This window comes from Colobus angolensis, unplaced genomic scaffold, assembly GCF_000951035.1.
Source record: "Colobus angolensis palliatus isolate OR3802 unplaced genomic scaffold, Cang.pa_1.0 Scaffold164, whole genome shotgun sequence".
Taxonomy (NCBI): domain Eukaryota; kingdom Metazoa; phylum Chordata; class Mammalia; order Primates; family Cercopithecidae; genus Colobus; species Colobus angolensis.
Genome location: NW_012114755.1, coordinates 740054 through 753553, shown reverse-complemented (window position 1 = coordinate 753553; position 13500 = coordinate 740054). Strand labels below are relative to the sequence as shown.

At 39.5% G+C, this 13500-nt stretch overlaps 1 long non-coding RNA gene across 1 annotated transcript in view; it reads right to left on the bottom strand.

Annotated features, from left to right (window-relative positions):
- Nucleotides 1-3033: 3033 nt before the first annotated feature.
- The window catches only part of LOC105508566, a 19787-nt gene continuing 9320 nt past the window's right edge, over nt 3034-13500 (bottom strand). Inside the window, exon 3 of the long non-coding RNA XR_001001294.1 lies at nt 3034-3314. This is a non-coding gene — a long non-coding RNA (uncharacterized LOC105508566). The remainder of the gene's footprint in view (nt 3315-13500) is intronic.

Below are 13500 nucleotides of genomic sequence, written 5' to 3'. Positions count from 1 at the left end.
GCCACTGTGCCTGGCCTCAGACAATTTTTTTTTTAATTTGAAGGATAATTTTTAATTTAATTTTTAATTAAATTAATTTTAAATTTTAATTTTTTGTAGTGACAGGGTCTCGCTATGTTGCTCTGGCTGGTCTCAAACCACTGGCTAGAAGCCATCCTCCTGCTTCAGTCTCCCAAAGTACTGGGATTACAGGTGTGGACTACTGCGCCCGTCCCCTTTTATTTTTTATTTATTTATTTATTTATTTTTAAGACAAAGTCTCACTCTATTGCCCAGGCTGGAGTGCAGTGGCACAATCTTGGCTCACTGCAACCTCTGCTGCCCAGGTTCAAGCAATTCTCCTGACTCAGCCTCCTGAGTGGCTGGGATTACAGGTGCGTGCCACCACACCCGGCTAATTTTTCTATTTTTAGTGGAGACAGGGTTTCATCACCTTGGCCAGGCTAGTCTTGAACTCCTGACCTCAAGATCCACCTGCCTCAGCCTCCCAAACTGCTGAGATTACAGGCGTGAGCCACCGCACCCAGCCCCTCATTTCTTTTTTATTGTGTAACTGTTTAACTTCATTTTGGTTCCCCCTAACCCTTCACAGAAACAGGAATTGAATGTGAAAAGAAGAGAGTTATAAAAATATTCCCTGCACCAATCCAGGAAGCGTATTTTCTTCTTTTGCCTGAATACCTCTATGTAGTATCTCCCATGATCCACATTTTCTATGTTACCCCAAATAATGCTCTTACTCCTCATACAAAGACATTAAGAGTTCTACATCAGATATATTCAGCATAGGAAACTTGTTCCACAGATTGAATTAATCCTTGAGAAGAAGAGTAAGGTTATCCTCAAAGACAATTCCGGAGAACTATTCGCATAACACTGTTACCTTTTCCCCAGAAACATTCACAACTTCCAAGAGGAGAGCTGTGAACTAAATGCCACACCTGAGCGCTGACAGACACCACAACCTAGTGGGAGTCAGTCTTTCAAAGAAGTTCACACCAAGATCAGAAGCTAAAATAAAAGGTTTGTTTGACCCAGAATGAGTCTTTCAAACACAGTTCTCTTATTCTGATTCTAGAAATAAGGCAATGTAAGTTTTTAAGAAAGTAAAAATTAAATAAATAAAGGTAACATAAGCAAACAAAATTACCTTAGGAGACATTATTGAAATTTTAAAATTAACTGGATTTTTTTTTTTACTCACTGAGTCTAAGATAAACCCAGCTAAGCTGATTCATTTCCTTTTAAGGAAAGACTTTACAAGAATCTCTCATGTCAGATCTCTACAACCCATTTTCTTTTTTCTTTTTTTTTGAGACGGAGTCTCACTCTGTCGCCCGGGCTGGAGTGCAGTGGCCGGATCTCAGCTCACTGCAAGCTCCACCTCCCGGGTTTACGCCATTCTCCTGCCTCAGCCTCCCGAGTAGCTGGGACTACAGGCGCCCACCACCTCGTCCGGCTAGTTTTTTGTATTTTTTAGTAGAGACAGGGTTTCACCATGTTAGCCAGGATGGTCTCGATCTCCTGACCTCGTGATCCGCCCATCTCGGCCTCCCAAAGTGCTGGGATTACAGGCTTGAGCCACCGCGCCTGGCCCCCCCTTTCTTATTATGAGTACTAAAGAGCTGACTATGGCTAGAATTATGTCAAAGAGGGTACTTGGGACAGAGTCAAATGGTTAAACCTCTCTGATTGATATAATACATAGCCCATTATCTCTTCTGTTAATCTGGACCTGATTAAAACACCAGAACCTCGCCTATTCCAAACTTTTGAATAACTTCCTGCTGTTCTCAGATAATGACCCAAATCCCTTAACATGATATACAGGCCCTCTGTCATTGAGGTTGTGACTCTTCCCAAACCTCATCTTTTGGCCACTCAGGCCTCCATTTCCCACTCTGGGGTCCAGCCACAGTTACTGCTTCCAGTTTCCCGTATACCTCTTGCCTCTGTACCATTGCACCTTTGTCTGGGATGCCTCCCAGTCCCTCTCCTTTTCTCACTATATCTTTAAGCTCTGGCATAATCTCTATCAGGAAGAATAACTTCCCACCTCACCCCACTGCTTCATATTAGATTATGTGTCTGCCATCTGTATTTCTAGATTAAATACTCATCATATAATCCATCCTATAATCTATTTCTGGATATGATTTTCCCTTGAGGGTTCCTTAAGGGCTGGGAATAAATCTCATCTTTGTATTTCTAGTACTTAGCTCAGTGTCTGGCATGCGCAAATGTTTGTTAAATATTTAAGCTGAGCGTGGTGGCATGCGCCTGTAGTCCCAACAACTGGAGAGACTGAGGTGGGAGGACGGCTAGAGCCCAGGAGCTCAAGACCAGCCTGGGTTATACAGTGAGACCTCATCTCTAAAAAAATTTTAAATTAAGACACATATATGTATATATTATTTAATTGCATTTACCTTTATTTCCTCTATGTCTGCTTTCTGGAGCTTTTCTCTGAAGTGTTTATCTGTTTCCAGCACATCAATCACTTGCTTGAGATATTCATCATAATAAAGTCCAGTATCCTTCAAATTAAGAAACCAACAGTAATGCTTCTGCAGGTTTTTCCTTGTTTGAATCTAAAGAGGTCAATCCTGAGAAATAATTTCTAGCAAATGGCATTGAGACATACTTACCATGATAGCTTCAACAAAGTGAAAAAGCTGTATTTCTGAAATAGTTTTATATCAGAACCAATAATCATCTTTTATTGTCACATAAAGGTAGATTTTTCTTTTTTACGACACTTTGTAGTCCAGTAGATTTTCTATATGGTTCAGACAATGAAGATTTTACCATTTTGGTTTCTCCCCATTGTTATCTGTCTCTGCTTTGAATATAATACAGTGTTTTATTGGCTAGTTAGCTCTGTGTCAGAAATGTATTACAACTAATTCTCCTATTTAATATACTAACTATATTAAATAAATATTGTCTAAGGGTAAGCAGCATATGCTTGTCCAATACTCTTTTCACTGCTATTTCAGAAATAGTTTCCAAGTGTACAATTTTATAAGTCATAAATATTAGCAATATTTTCATTATAATTCCTCCCATTTCATTTAATTATAATTTCACCTCATTTTACCTCATTTAGTTATAATTATAATTCATTTCATCTAGTTATAATTCCTCCTATTTCACTTCATTTCACTTACTGGTGGTTCTATCTTTGCACTTTCCACAGGGTGAATATTTTGTACTTTTGTCTTGTCTATGTCTATAGGCACAGCTTCAAGAGCAGTAAGTAGACATGTAATCAAGAGAAAGCAATACTGTAGCAGGATGGTCCTCCACCTCATCTGAAATAAAGAAATAATTATGGTAAAGTCATGAAAAGATGTTTTAACACTATATACAAGCATTCCAAATGTCACAATCATATATTTAATCTCAAGAGGTTTAATAAAACAAAAAAATTATAGGAAAGGGAAAAAATAGATTATAACTTGTCAAAAATAATGCTTAAAATATATCACTAAAGAAAATCAAGGGAGAAATGTTTTTGTAGCCAAAATTAAAAAGACAGAATACAATATTTTAAAGTTTATACTGTTTCTTGTTTGTTTGTTTGTTTGTTTGTTTGAGATGGAGTTCACGCTTGTTGCCCAGGCTGGAGTGCAACGGTACGATCTCGGCTCACCACAACCTCCGCCTCCTGGGTTCAAGCGATTCTCCTGCCTCAGCCTCCCGAGCAGCTGGGATTACAGGCATGCGCTATCACGCCTGGCTAATTTTGTATTTTTAGTAGAGACAGGGGTTTCTCTATGTTGGTCAGGATGGTCTCGAACTCCTGACCTCAGGTGATCCACCCGCCTCAGCCTCCCAAAGTGCTAAGATTACAGGCGTGAGCCACCACGCCCTGGCTATACTGTTTTTACACTATAAGAAAACATTTGGTTAATTACAAAAGCTTCAATCTAGCCATGCCCTTTTTTTTTTTTTTTAAGGCAACACATTTTACCCACAAAACACCTTTTGGAAAAGAACACATAACCCCATTTTCACCACAACCCTAAGTGGTACATACACAAGAGAGTTGACACATTTTACAAATGAAGAAATTAATTATTAAACCAATTCCCTTACAGAGCATTGTCTTGCCATTAACAAACCACTAAAACTCACATTTTACTATCTTTATACCCATTTTTTTAGCATCTTTATTGAGATACACTTCACATGTCATAAAATTCACCCATTTAAGTATAGGATATGTCTAATCTATAAAGATGCTACCCGAAGTTTAGTTCTCAATCTTACAAAATCAGATCATCTGAAAGCACATCAGAAATGCAAATTCTCAGGCTGTACCCAAAACCTCTGGGGTGGGGGCCAGGAACCTGTTTTAACAAACAGGGGGGCCCTGGGGGTTTCTATGTATACTAAAACCTGAGATCCACTCTTCTCTAGGATACTAGAATCTCTAATAGGGTAGTATACTTCACAGAATGTCTTCTCACTATGGATCACCTCCTCTTCCCCACAAATACTTGTAATAACAAAAAAGGTTTATTACTCATTCATGCTTCATGTCCACACATACGTAGGTGTGCATTTCGGGTTTTTTGAGATATCTCATAAGCCATAAAATGTTTTAAATTATACTATTCAGTGTTTTCTAGAATATTCAAAAGGCTGTGCAACCATCTGTACTATCTAATTTTAAAACATTTTCATCATCTCAAAAAGAAACCCCATAACCATTAGCAGTCACTCACTGTTACCCTTTTTTCCCATCCCCTGGCAACCACTAATCTACTTTCTAGCTGTATAGATTTGCCTATTCTGGTCATTTCATATAAATGGAATTATACAATATGTAGCCTTTTGTGTCTGCCTTTTATCACTTAGCAGTATGTTTCCAGGTACAACCACATTGTAACAAGTATCAGGACTTTATTTCTTTTTTATAGCTGAATAGATAGTCCATTGTATAGATATGCCACATTTGTTTATCCATTCATGAATTGATGGACATTTGGATTGTTTCTTTTAGGCAGTTTTGAATAATACTTCAGTGAACATTCATGTTCAAGTTACTGTGTTGACAGGTTTTCAATTCTTTTGGTTGTATAACTAGGAGTAGAGGCCGGGTGCGGTGGCTCAAGCCTGTAATCCCAGCACTTTGGGAGGCTGAGACGGGCGGATCACGAGGTCAGGAGATCGAGACCATCCTGGCTAACGTGGTGAAACCCCGTCTCTACTAAAAAAATACAAAACACTAGCCGGGCGACGTGGTGGGCGCCTGTAGTCCCAGCTGCTTGGGAGGCTGAGGCAGAAGAATGGCGTAAACCCAGGAGGCGGAGCTTGCAGTGAGCTGAGACCCAGCCACTGCACTCCAGCCTGGGCGGCAGAGCGAGACTCCATCTCAAAAAAAAAAAAAAAAAAAAACTAGGAGTAGAATTGCTGAGTCAGTTTGGTAACTCTAAGTTTAACTTTTTGAGGAACTGCCAAACCGTTTTCCAAAGTAGCTATACCATTTTACATTCTCACCACTTATATATGAAGGTTCTAATTTTTCCATATTCTTCCATGTGTTTTTGACACTTCTGCTGCTCTCCTCTTCTGCCAAGTCTACCATAAAGAAGAAGAAAAGTCAAGAGAATGTGTTTGTATACATGGGGGGGGGTGTGTGTGTGTGTGTCCTAACAACACCTGACATTTTTTTTTTTTTTTTTTTTGAGACAGAGTCTCGCTCTGTCGCCCAGGCTGGAGTGCAATGGCCCGATTTCGGCTCACTGCAACCTCCGTCTCCCAGGTTCAGCAATTCTCCTGCCTCAGCCTCCTGAGTAGCTGGGACTACAGGTACTCACCACCTGTAGTGAGTTTTTTTTTGTATTTTTAGTAGAGACAGGGTTTCACTATGTTGGCAAGGCTGGTCTCAAACCCCTGACCTCAGATGATCCACCCACCTTGGCCTCCCAAAGTGCTGAAATTACAGGCATGAGCCACTGCACCTAGCCTCTGACAATATCTTGAAGTTACAAAGTCACAAAAAGTTTCTGAGAAACTACTTTAAAACTCTAACTGAATTTATGGTTCCTAAAGATTTAATTGATCCCCAAGCTTTATTATAAATAACAACAGAAACCATCTATTGAATGTTTACTATGTACCAAGCAGTATGCTAAACTTTTAAAAAATATTAACACATCAACTCTTACAATGACTCTGTGAAGTCAATATTATTATCCCCATTTCAAAGTACACGAAACTGAGACATATCACTTCTAGTTCACACAGCAGTCAGTCACACAGCCAGAGTGTAGACCTGGGGGTGACTGACTCCAAAGCCTCTGCTGGCTTTCCAGGAGTGGTTCTCAAAGTATGGTCCCTGGGACAGCAGCATTGGCATCACCTGGGAATTTGTTAGAAATGCAAATTCTCGAGGCCTACTCCATATTTTCTAAATCAGAGGCTCTGGGTATAGGGGGCCTCACAATCTGTGTTTTAACAAGCCCTAGAGGTGATTCTGATACATGTCAACATTTGAAACCACTGCCCTAGAACATACTGCCTCCCTTTGCTCTATTATTTACCAACTTCACCTACAATGAGAGACAAAGAGAATGCCCATCTCAAAGGTAACTTGGATCCTTAAAAAACAGAAAGTGGGAAAAAAAGAGAAATAGAAAGTGGGTTTTATACCAAGCAGTAAGGCAGAACTAAATTTAGGTCTGTATTCTAATTCCAGCTGCACCACTTACTTGCTATGTGATCACAGGTTAGTCAATAAACTTTTCCCACTTCAGTTCCCTCATTTATAAAAACAAAAAAAAATTTAAATAAGAGAATTTAACTTGAACTTAGTATTACTTAAGTACTTAAATTATATTATCTATTTATTCTTTTGAGTACAGATCTTTCCCATTACCTAATCAGAAATACTTAAAAAAAAAAAAAGAAGAAGAAAAGCTGCTTGTACTGACACCATTCATTTAAAATGATTAAGTTATATGACTTGTAAATGCCTTTAAACTAAATATTGCTTATTCAGCTAGCTTAAAATTATATTGGTAAAGCAAGCGGCAGGCCTGGGTGCTGAGATACAAGGATTAACAACAAGGAAATCAACTAGCAAAGAAAGTTCATATCTAGACACAATAAAAATGAGGTAAAGCCAGGAAAGTTTCACACTTTGGAAACAAAATATGGAACATTATCCTCTCTAATCAAACTGAGAATTTGCTTCTGTGGAAACAGAAACAAAATTCCTCCTTGATTTCAGGTTTAGAGATTGTCAGATTTACATTTCATTCAAGTTGCATTTATTTTTAACTTCTGCAAGAAAGAGGACAATGAATTGTGACCGCCATTTCAAAGCCAAAAACTTTCACTTTTTGATAATTTTAAAGGACAAAAGACTGATTTTTTTTTTTTTTTTAAATGCAGTCTTACTCTGCCACCCAAGCTGGAGTACAGTGGCATGATCTTGCCTCACAGCAACCTCTGCCTCCCGGGTTCAAGTGATTACCCTGCCTCAACCTCCAGAGTAGCTGGGATTACAGGTGCAGGCCACCACACCCGGCTAGTTTTTGTATTTTTAGTAGAGACAGAATTTCACCATGTTGGCCAGGCTGGTCTTGAACTCCTGATCTGCCCGCCTCAGCCTCCCAAAGTGCTGGGATTACAGGCATGAGCCACTGCGCCTGGCCCAAAAGACTGATTTTTTTTCTTTTTTTTTTTTTTGAGACAGAGTCTCACTGTGTTGCCCAGGCTGGAGTGCAGTGGCGTGATCTCGGGTCACCACAACCTCTGCCTCCCAGGTTCAAGCAATTCTCCTGCCTTAGCCTCTTGAGTAGCTGGGACTACAGGTGTGCGCCACCATGCCTGGCTAATTTTTGTATTTTTAGTAGAGATGGGTTTCACTATGTTGGTCAGGTTGGTCTCAAACTCCTGACCTCGTGATCCGCCCGCCCTGGCCTCCCAAAGTACTGGGATTACAGGCGTGAGCCACCATGCCCGGCCAAGACTGATATTTTTAAGGAGAAGTCTGTTGAAAAATAAAATACAACAGAACTGATTAATAGTAAATACAGCCAGAAACAAGAAGACACATATTATATGATTCAATTTATATAAATGTTGAAAATAGGCAAATCCACAGAGAAAGAAAGTAGATGACGGGTTGTTGAGGGTTGCTGGTGGAGGGAGGGGAAAATGAGAAATAAGTGCTAAATGGGTACAGGGTTCCTTTTTGGGGTGATGAAAATATTCTAAAATTAAATCATTGAGATGGTTGCATAACCTTATGAATATACTAAAAACCAGTGAATTGTATACTGTAAAAGAGAGAATTGTATGATATATAAATTATATTTCAATTTTTTAAAAAGGAGTGAAAATAGAGCAAAAAAAATCCAAGCTTATAAAATGTGAAAATTTTTTAAAATACAATTTATGAACCACTATTACCCTTCTACACTAGTCATGTTCATAATTTTTCAAAAGTATCCCATTTTCTATGTTCTTAATGATTTTTGTTTGCTTGTTCCACAATCACTAGAAAAGCATGTGAAAATCTTACATCATGATTTTGTCTGTTTTTCCTTATAATTCTGTTAATTTTTATTCAAATATTAGGTATATATAAATTTAAGATTTTTTAGCTTTACGGTAAATTTAATCTTTTATCTCATGACTGACCTTTATATCCTAACCATATTAGTATATTTTTTTTTTACTGTTTTTTGAGACAGGGTCTCAACATGTTGCGCAGGCCAGTCTCAAACTCTTGGGCTTAAGCGATCCTCTTGCCTCAGCCTCCCAAAGTGCTGGGATTAGAAGCATAAGCTACTACATCCAGCCTCAGTTAATGGAATATGAAAATTGTAATTGGCCACATGGCAACAGCAACATAGTCTTTGTTATGTGTATATACATGAACTTTATTATAGTTATTATTATTGTCATAACTTCAGATTGAGTTTTTGCATTGTTGGTGCTTGTCATTGTAAATATCTTCACAAAGATTAAGCTGTGATTGGGCATTAAAATGAAAAGTTATTTTGTAAGCACAGAAACAAAGCAGCTGATGTTAGTGAAGCAAATACTTGTTATTAGGGGAGTAACAGCAAGTTTACTTTTTCTTATAGAGGAACAACTAAGTGCTTTACCTGACTTTAGACAGGAAGATACCTGCAAGGAGACAAAGCCATGTTATGTTTTGTTAGTAAAACACAACAGGATTACCTATCAGCAGCCAAACAATGCAGATGAAGATAGCAGAAACCAACGATGCCTCCAATAAATAAAAAAACTCAAGGAACATAAGGCTGAATTGATGGACTCATGCAAATGTCAATTTGTCAGGAACTTCTTAAAATTACTGACTAGAAGCTGCATAACTTCCAGCAAAGTATAGTTTAAGGAAAAAAACAAAGCTGAGTTTAGTCAACAGGAAATTCTGACAACATCCTGATGTTCTTTTACATGCCTCAAAATCTACATTAATGCTAAAGGTGGTAAAGAGATTGATACGAGAATGGTCAGAAAATAACAAATCACTGTAACATTGCTGTAAATGCCTACAGCCAGAAGTTGTTGCCATATTAAACATTAAATTATAAAATGATCTCCCCCAAGATGTTATATTAAGCATTTTTAAGAAGTAGGGGGTTGATGGATGGTGGCTGAGCTAAAGGAAGAGTAGCTAAATCTGATTTGAATGTTGAAAAGCCCTACATAACCTGACAAGTGTGTTTATTAGTTTAGTTCTTGATACATTCTGAGTGTGTATCTCAATAAAGAATATGTTGCCTGAAAAGTAATACAAGTTGGTGTGATTCATGAAGGCCAGTCCTCCATGTCTTCATCAACAAATCATTTAAGGAGAGTCTGAGGAAAGAATATGAATCTGAAAACTTCCTGTCATCGTCTTCTGATAAGATGAAGAAAGCACCAACACCAAACTTGTAAAATTAGTAGAGGGGGCTTGGAAGAAAATCTCTGGCAAAAGGGTAAGAAGAGGCCAGGCGTGGTGGCTCACACCTGTAATGCCAGCACTTTGGGAGGCCAAGGCGGGCAGATTGGTTGAGGTTAGGAGTTCAAGACCAACCTGGCCAATATGATGAAACCCTGTCTCTACTAAAAATTACAAAAAATTAGCCGGGCATGGTGGTGCATGCCTGTAGTCCTAGTTACTCAGGAGGCTGAGGCAGGAGAATTGCCTGAACCTGGGAGATGAAGGTTGCAGTGAGCCGGATTGCACCACTGCATTCCAGACTGGGCAACAGAGTGAAAACCCATCTCAAAAAAAAAAAAAAAGATATGTTATTAAATAGACTTTAAGGGCCAGGCACGGTGGCTCATGCCTGTAATCCCAACACTTTGGGAGGCTGAAGTGAGTGGATCACCTTAGGTGAGGAGTTTGCAACCAGCCTGGCCAACATAGCGAAACCCCGTCTCTACTAAAAATATGAAAATTAGCCTGGAGTGGTGGTGCATGCCTGTAGTCCCAGCTATTCGGGAGGCTGAGGCAGGAGAATGGCTTGAACCTGGGAGGCGGAGGTTGCAGTGAACCAAGACTGTGCCACTGTACTCCAGTCTGGGCAACAGAGACCCTGTCTCAAAAAAAAAAAAAAGAAAGAAAGAAAAAGAAGAAAGAAAGAAAGAAAGAAGAAGGAAGAAGAAGGAGAAGGAGGAGGAGGAGGAGGAGGAGAAAAAGATAAAATATAATAAATAGGCTTTAAGATTCCATTGGGCTGGGTGCAGTGGCTTGCACCTGTAATTCCAGCTACTCAGGAAGCTGAGGTGAGAAGATTGCTTGAACCCAGGAGTTCTAGGCTGCAGGGAGCTATGATTGTGCCACTGTACTCCAGTCTGGGTGACAGAGACCCCAGGGTGGGATAAAAGATTCTATCAATATTAAGACACACCATTATATACCATACAGAAAAAAAATGCTGCCAATTAAACTATACCACTGTGCTTTATCACTTACAATTCTATTTTATGTTTGCTGAAAGTATTTTTAGGCATATCATAGATTTTTCTCACATCATTTTTACACACACATAAAGAAATTAAACGAAATCAATTGATTAAGGTATTCTAAGGACTTCTTCACCTTTGTAGTCCAAGTCTTTTTAAACACTTTCTTGAATTGTTACCTTTTGTGTTTTCCCATACAACACTGTTCTCTCTACCAGAGAGAGGAATGGTGATTTCTTCAAGCCATTTTTGGTTTTTGTTTTTTGAGACAGAGTCTCACTCTATTGCCCGTGCTGGAATGCAGTGCCGCGATCTCAGATCACTGCAACCTCCACCTCCCGGGGTCAAGCAATTCCTGCCTCAGCCTCCTGAGTAGCTGGGATTACAGGTGGGTACCACCACGCCGGCTAATTTTTGTATTTTTAGTAGAGATTGGGTTTCACCATGTTGGCCAGGCTGGTCTCAAACTCCTGACCTCAAGCAATCTCCCCACTTTGGCCTCCCAAAGTGCTGGGATTACAGGAGTGAGCCAACGTGCCCTGCCCTTAAAGTTGATTTAATAACATATCTTTCTTTTTTCTTTTTGAGATGGAGTTTCACTCTGTTACCCAGGCTGGAATGCAGTGGTGCAATCTTGGCTCACTGCAACCTTCACCTCCCAGGTTCAAGCGATTCTCCCGCCTCAGCCTCCTGAGTAGCTAGGACTACAGGTGTGCACCACCATGCCCGGCTAATTTTTTGTATTTTTAGTAGAGACAGGGTTTTGTCATGTTGGCCAGGCTGGTCTCGAATTCCTAACCTCAACCAATCTGCCCACCTCAGCCTCCCAAAGTGCTGGGATTACAGGCATGAGCCACCACGCCCGACCTTAATACCATATCTTGATTTTTAAATCTACCACCTTCTATAGTGCTTTTTCGTTTTTTTGTTTTTTGAGATAGGTTCTCATTCTGTTGCCCAGGCTGGACTGCAGTGGTAAGCTCACAGCTCACTGCAAGTTTGATTTCTTGAGCTCAAGAGATCCTCTTGCTTCAGCTTCTCATGTAGCTGGGCCCACAAGCAAGCCACCATGCACGGTGATTTTTTTTTTTTTTTTTTTGGTAGAGATGCAGTTTCATCATGTTGCTCAGGCTGGTAGGGCTTTCTATTTATTCTGCCTCTCTCACCTTTTAAATTTATTTTTGATTGATGGAGAATGTTTTCCACTCGTTTCTAATCTGTTAGTGCTTATTCTAGACATAACTAGGACAATTAATTTAAACACTTAACTCTACTTCTTAATAAGGCCTCAATAAACACCAACTGCATTTAAAAAAAAAAAAGTTAAGTATTCCAGCACATTAGGCAAAAACATAATGACACAAAAATCTCTTTAAATACCAAGATGTCAAATGTGTCTGCATTAAAGGAGTAACACTAAGTTTACTAGATTTACAGATTTTCATGAATAAGAAAATATACAAATATCCATATAGAAGAAAGAAAGATGAGTAATAAGGACAGGCAACGGGAAGAAGGGGGACTAACCTACTTTTCTTCCACTATCAGGTCAGTAAGAATGACCTTCTCCTTTCCTTTATCACCCTCTTCTTTCATAAGAGAGATACGGACCTAAAGAGGAGATACTGGGCTGAACCAGGCTGAAACAGTAGACTCATCCAAACCAGGACAGGCTGATAATTTACTCTCTAAAGTAGGATGGTGTGAAATTCTAAATTTTGTAGTCATCTCAAGACAGAATGGGAGGCACTGACCCCAAAAGCATCAGAGCCTCAGGTAAAATTACAAAGTAAGCAGAGTTCTTAAGCTTCTCTTAGTATTCAGTAGATATAATTTCCTTAAATTTTAAAGTCCTAAAAGAAAGTTAATCGCTTCCCCTGTCTCAACCAAGTCAAAATTTCTATTCTGCTGGGCAGAGGTTCATGCCTATAATCCCAGTACTTTGTGAGGACAAGGAGGGCGGATTCCTTGAGCCCAGGAGTTCAAGACCAGCCTGAGCAATATAGTGAAACCTCTGTCTCTACAAAAAATACAAAAATTACTTGGGCATGGTGGCACATGCCTGTAGTCCCAGCTACTTCGTGGGGGATGAGGTGGGAGGATCACTTGAGCATGGCAGCACTCTAGCCAGGGTGACAGAGTGAGAACATGTCTCAAAAAATAAAATGTCCATTCAAACACAGAGGCACATTTGTTAGCTACTGATTTATACCAGTAGTTATAAAGACTGTTTGCTTAGTGTGTGTGTGTGCGCATGCACATGTGTGTGCGTGTGCGTGTGTGTGTGTGATGGTTTCCTGTTTTGATTGTTGGGCAAGATATCCTGGAAGTGGTTAAAAAGAATTACCGTAGATAACCGGGTTGAAAAGTACAGAAAACCGAAGATTTTCTCTTTCCTTGGAAGTAGTCTGTTTCTCCTTTATTATGTATCTTTTATTTTTTTTTTTTGAGAGAGTCTCGCTCTGTTGCCCAGGCTGGACTGCAGTGCTGCAATCTCGGCTCACTGTAACCTCTGCCTCCTGGGTTCAAGTAATTCTCCTGCCTCAGCCTCCT